The sequence below is a fragment of the Neoarius graeffei genome, chromosome 2 (assembly GCF_027579695.1).
Source record: "Neoarius graeffei isolate fNeoGra1 chromosome 2, fNeoGra1.pri, whole genome shotgun sequence".
NCBI classification, from domain to species: Eukaryota; Metazoa; Chordata; class Actinopteri; order Siluriformes; family Ariidae; genus Neoarius; species Neoarius graeffei.
Window position 1 is genome coordinate 98,872,475 of NC_083570.1, and position 6,250 is coordinate 98,878,724.

At 43.7% G+C, this 6,250-nt stretch overlaps 1 protein-coding gene across 1 annotated transcript in view; it reads right to left on the reverse strand.

The window, feature by feature from the left end:
• sting1 (stimulator of interferon response cGAMP interactor 1) overlaps positions 1–3,983 on the reverse strand; it is a 64,252-nt gene extending 60,269 nt beyond the window's left edge. Inside the window, exon 1 of the mRNA XM_060915266.1 lies at positions 3,799–3,983. The gene's annotated coding sequence lies outside the window, so the exon portion shown is untranslated. The remainder of the gene's footprint in view (positions 1–3,798) is intronic.
• Positions 3,984–6,250: the final 2,267 nt, after the last annotated feature.

The window sequence follows — 6,250 nt, forward strand, 5'->3', positions numbered from 1 at the left end:
GCGTGGGTTTCCTCCGGGTGCTCCGGTTTCCCCCACAGTCCAAAGACATGCAGGTTAGGTTAACTGGTGACTCTAAATTGACCGTAGGTGTGAATGTGAGTGTGAATGGTTGTCTGTGTCTATGTGTCAGCCCTGTGATGACCTGGCGACTTGTCCAGGGTGTACCCCGCCTTTCGCCCGTAGTTAGCTGGGATAGGCTCCAGCTCGCCTGCGACCCTGTAGAAGGATAAAGCGGCTAGAGATAATGAGATGAGATGAGATAACTCAAACAGGGGCGGCACGGTGGTGTAGTGGTTAGCGCTGTCGCCTCACAACAAGAAGGTCCGGGTTCGAGCCCCGTGGCCGGTGAGGGCCTTTCTGTGCGGAGTTTGCATGTTCTCCCCGTGTCCGCGTGGGTTTCCTCCGGGTGCTCCGGTTTCCCCCACAGTCCAAAGACATGCAGGTTAGGTTAACTGGTGACTCTAAATTGACCGTAGGTGTGAATGTGAGTGTGAATGGTTGTCTGTGTCTATGTGTCAGCCCTGTGATGACCTGGCGACTTGTCCAGGGTGTACCCCACCTTTCGCCCGTAGTCAGCTGGGATAGGCTCCAGCTTGCCTGCGACCCTGTAGAACAGGATAAAGCAGCTAGAGGTAATGAAATGAGATAACTCAAACAGTAATGAACGGATTTGGATGAAATTCGGTGTCCAGCTTTAGTATTATCCTCAGTTCAAGTGATTTGATTTTGATGTTGATAATATGTGGCTTGGTGGAGGTACAGTGGTGCTTGAAAGTTTGTGAACCCTTTTAAATTCTCTATATTTCTGCATAAATATGATCTAAAACATCATCAAAGTTTCATCCAAGTCCTAAAAGTAGATAAAGAGAACCCAGTTAAACAAATAAGACAAAAATATTATACTTGGTCATTTATTTATTGAGGAAAATGATCCAATATTACATATCTGGGGCGGCACGGTGGTGTAGTGGTTAGCGCTGTCGCCTCACAGCAAGAAGGTCCGGGTTTGAGCCCCGTGGCCGGCGAGGGCCTTTCTGTGTGGAGTTTGCATGTTCTCCCCGTGTCCGCGTGGGTTTTCTCCGGGTGCTCTGGTTTCCCCCACAGTCCAAAGACATGCAGGTTAGGTTAACTGGTGACTCTAAATTGACCGTAGGTGTGAATGTGAGTGTGAATGGTTGTCTGTGTCTATGTGTCAGCCCTGTGATGACCTGGCGACTTGTCCAGGGTGTACCCCGCCTTTCGCCCGTAGTCAGCTGGGATAGGCTCCAGCTTGCCTGCGACCCTGTAGAAGGATAAAGCGGCTAGAGATAATGAGATGAGATTACATATCTGTGTGTGGCAAAAGTATGTGAACCTCTAGGATTAGCAGTTAATTTGAAGGTGAAATTCGAGTCAGGTGTTTTCAATCAGTGGAATGACAATCAGGTGTGAGTGGGCACCCTGTTTTATTTAAAGAACAGGGATCTATCAAAGTCTGATCTTCACAACACATGTTTGTGGAAGTGTATCATGGCACGAACAAAGGAGATTTCTGAGGACCTCAGAAATCTATTATTATTATTATTATCCTAACATTTTTAGGACACTATTTCTCCCTCAGTTTTCAATCAATCATCAACAAATTTCACATGAAAAACACCTCTGGGCTGAATTACATTGCTATGACTTTTGGTGCTGATCCGGATCACTGATCCGGAATGATCCAAGAAAACTGAGATATTTTTCAATCACTTTTAAGTCTGTCAATTTTCAATCATTTTTTTTTTTTTATTTTGTTTAGGGTAGCAGGGTGCAACTTTTCCTTGACCTTCAATTGACAAAGGTCAGCTAGCGAAAATTACTACGACTTTAGTCACAGTCTCTATCTAGTTTCAGATTTGTTTTTATGTCTGGAATTAAAGTTATAAGTTCTCATGCTATCAGAAAGAGGTACACCAAACGGCATGTAACAGTGGGCAAAGATGGCCAAAAAAGTTTGAAGGGACAAAAATCAGCAATGATTTGCATATTTCATTACATTCACTACTGAATATGTGGGGTTATACATTTCTGCTGCTCTCTTGAACCTTGCATGTGTTTTGAGTGGATATTTGCTCAGTGGTGAAGAGAAAAACACCAAGCACAATCTGTATAACAATGAATTAATGAGTAACCACTCTTTATGAGACCTCATTATAAACCGTTATACACTGTTAAAAAAAAAGATTTGTTGTTTAAACTTAAAAAAAAAGTTAGTAACCAGGCAACCTTAGAATTTTGACTTCATTGAAATTTCAATTCATTGTGCTAACTTTCTATATTATGAGTTTCAACGAAGGTAGCCTGCTTACTAACTTTTTTTTTTAAAGTTAAAACAACAAATCTTTTTTTTTCATTTAATAGTGTAGCAGTTAATCATTAACATGCCCAAACTCCAACTATATCACTGTACTCGAGTGCTTTTACCACATAAAGCAAGCCGTTCCATAGCCTAATGATCAATCATTTTAGGAAAAAAGTGTCTGAGAAGTTCTCATCTCATTATCTGTAGCCGCTTTATCCTGTTCTACAGGGTCGCAGGCAAGCTGGAGCCTATCTCAGCTGCCTACGGGTGAAAAGTGGGGTACACCCTGGACAAGTCGCCAGGTCATCACAGGGCTGACACATAGACACAGACAACCATTCACACTCACATTCACACCTACGGTCAATTTAGAGTCACCAGTTAACTTAACCTGCATGTCTTTGGACTGTGGGGGAAACCGGAGCACCCGGAGGAAACCCACGCGGACACGGGGAGAACATGCAAACTCCACACAGAAAGGCCCTCGCCGGCCACGGGGCTCGAACCCAGACCTTCTTGCTGTGAGGCGACAGCGCTAACCACTATACCACCGTGCCGCCCGTCTGAGAAGTTAATAAATGTAAATAAATGAAATATGCTAAAGTGAGGCAGTTCCTGTTACAGGTTTTAGATAAATCATCATACAAATGTTGATGAAAACAAGCATGTAAATCTGACATCTGACCCATTCCTCATTATATAACAGTGCATCAACATGCAAGAATCCAAAGATATCTTTTTAAATTCTTGCAAGAATCATATCTGGAGATTTTTTTTTAACAATGCCATGATCAAAGAGTACCATGAGTACCAAGAGTACATGTCATGAATTTCATCATATATGGGTCATAGTTTGAAATATCTTGGCAAAACTGTATTTTGAACAATGTAAGGTCATTGAATATCCATGCATAATAAATTGAGTAGGGGCAGCACGGTGGTGTAGTGGTTAGCGCTGTCGCCTCACAGCAAGAAGGTCTGGGTTCGAGCCCCGTGGCCGGCGAGGGCCTTTCTGTGCAGAGTTTGCATGTTCTCCCCGTGTCCACGTGGGTTTCCTCCGGGTGCTCCGGTTTCCCCCACAGTCCAAAGACATGCAGGTTAGGTTAACTGGTGACTCTAAATTGACCGTAGGTGTGAATGTGAGTGTGAATGGTTGTCTGTGTCTATGTGTCAGCCCTGTGATGACCTGGCGACTTGTCCAGGGTGTACCCCGCCTTTTGCCCGTAGTCAGCTGGGATAGGCTCCAGCTTGCCTGCGACCCTGTAGAACAGGATGAAGCGGCTAGAGATGATAAAATGAATAAATGGAGTATGGCATGACTAAGATATACTGCAGTGAAATCAGAAATACTCAACAGCAGCGTGGAAATGTGATGTGATTTTAAATGGATTAAAACTGTGACATTGTGTATTACATTTATTACAGGAGGAAAAATCAGTGTAGTGAAGCAAAAGGATAGAAATGGAGAGACTTACCTCTAGCACTGAGCAGTCTCTCTCTCTCACACACACACGATCTCACTCTTTCTCTCGCTCGTCCTCTCTCTGTCTTTGTTATTTTTCTTATTCTGCTGCTTTCATGTCAGTCCCCAGAGTCTCTACCCCTCTCGTTCTGTCTCACCCACACATTTCACTGAGCACACCACTGAATAATCTTTCAGTTTCATTTTCAGTTGGAAGTCACGTGGCACATTTCTCAGTATTCAAGCTATTTTTTTCATGCTTGGCATCCATTGTCAGTTGTAATTAATGTTGCAATAATCACACACAGGTGTGGACAAGAACATAGTTTCTTTTAAGTAGAAGGACAGATGATGTGCCTGAACCTGTTCCTTATCCACTATATCAGGAGAGAATTTCTCAATTCTCATCAGTATTTATGTAAGCCCTAATGTAAGGACTTAAAAAAACAACACCATTATCTATTAAATTGATTAACACCAATAACTTGTGGGATAGGCGGCACAGTCGTGTAGTGGTTAGCACTAGGGATGAGCGAGTACAGCATTATCTGTATCTGTTAACCATATGAATTATCTGTATCCGTATCTGTACTCGGAGTGGACGGGGCCTAACCCGAAAGTAGGCGGGATTTAACCCAGAAGTGAGTCTGGTTGTCTTGAAATGGGCGGGGCTTTAACCAGTATGTTATTTTAAGCATGCAATTGATATGGGTTGATCAGAAATTGTTATATTTATTGCTGATTAGAAAACTATTTACAGGACAGCATCAGCATTGAGCTTCAGATCAATGGTTTTGATCACGATAGCAAACGAACTATTTACAGAACAAGTTTTGCAACAATGAATACAACACATGCGGTTGCAATTATGAAATGAAATGTAATGAACAAGAGTTATCATACTCAACATAACTTTCTTTTTTTAACTTTTAATTTTTTTTTATGATCAGTGTGATTTGTAAAAAAATTTTTTGGGTTCTTTTTTTTATATTTTTTTTTATTTCCACAGCGTGTGTGTGTGTGTGTGTGTAGCTTAATTTGTAATATTATTTATACCACTAGTACCTAGAAAGTGTCAGACACTCAGTGCGTGAAGTAAAATAAAACTGGTTAGACACTCAATGCGTGAAGTAAAAAAACCTGTTTTTAACTGATGGTTAAAAAAAGAAAAAAAAATCTCCGACAGCCAGAGACGCAATGCGAGTCGCTTTCTACCAAGCACCACGTCTGAACGAACCCACGTTCACCAGAACTCTACTGGTTATAAGTAAGTACAAACTGAAATAAAAACAAACTTGAAGCTGAAGAAGCCCGAAACGTTAACGGAAAAGAGCCGCGAACCTGAGTGACTGAGGGAAAGACAGAGAGCTGTTCTCTGTGTGAGTGAGCAGAGCAGTGTGTGTAGGGGAGGGGCGCTGTGATGCTGTGTGAGGATTTTCATTCAGTCCGAGCACAGATACTGACTCGTATTACTCGTATAATACTCGTACTCGGCAAAAGTGCTTTATCCGTACCGGATACTCGTTTCAGCCGAGTATCCGGCTCAACTCTAGTTAGCACTGTTGCCTGACGGCAAGAAGGTTCTGGGTTCAAGCCCAGTGGCTGATGTGTCTGTGTGGGTTTCCTCCGGGTGCTCCGGTTTTCCCCCAAAGGCATTCAGGTTAGGCTAATTGGTGACTCTAAATTGACCATAGGTGAGAGTGTGAATGGTTGTTTGTCTCTATGTGTCAGCCCTGTAATGATCTGGTGACTTGTCCAGGGTGTACCCCACCTCTAACCCATAGTCAGCTGGGATAGGCTCCAGCTTGCTTGCGACCCTGTACAGGATAAGCAGTTACAGATGATGGATGGATGGAATCCATGGGATGTTTCTAGGAAAAAGGATGGATAACGGGGGGAAAAAGAACGTACATTAGTGCTATTTAGCAGATGCTCTTATCCAGAGAAACATGCCCAGACCAGCCCAGGGATTAGTTGTCTTGCTCAAGGGCACTTCAGCCATTCCTGCTGGTCTAGGGAATCAAATCAGCAACCTTTTGGTCCCAGAGCTGTTTCTCTAAGCATTAGGCCATGACTTCCCTTTGCCTTCAATTCTCATCTCGTCTCATTATCTCTAGCCGCTTTATCCTGTTCTACAGGGTCGCAGGCAAGCTGGAGCCTATCCCAGCTGACTACGGGCGAAAGGCGGGGTACACCCTGGACAAGTTGCCAGGTCATCACAGGGCTGACACATAGACACAGACAACCATTCACACTCACATTCACACCTACGGTCAATTTAGAGTCACCAGTTAACCTAACCTGCATGTCTTTGGACTGTGGGGGAAACCGGAGCACCCAGAGGAAACCCACGCGGACACGGGGAGAACATGCAAACTCCGCACAGAAAGGCCCTCGCCGGCCACAGGGCTCGAACCCGGACCTTCTTGCTGTGAGGCGACAGCGCTAACCACTACACCACCGTG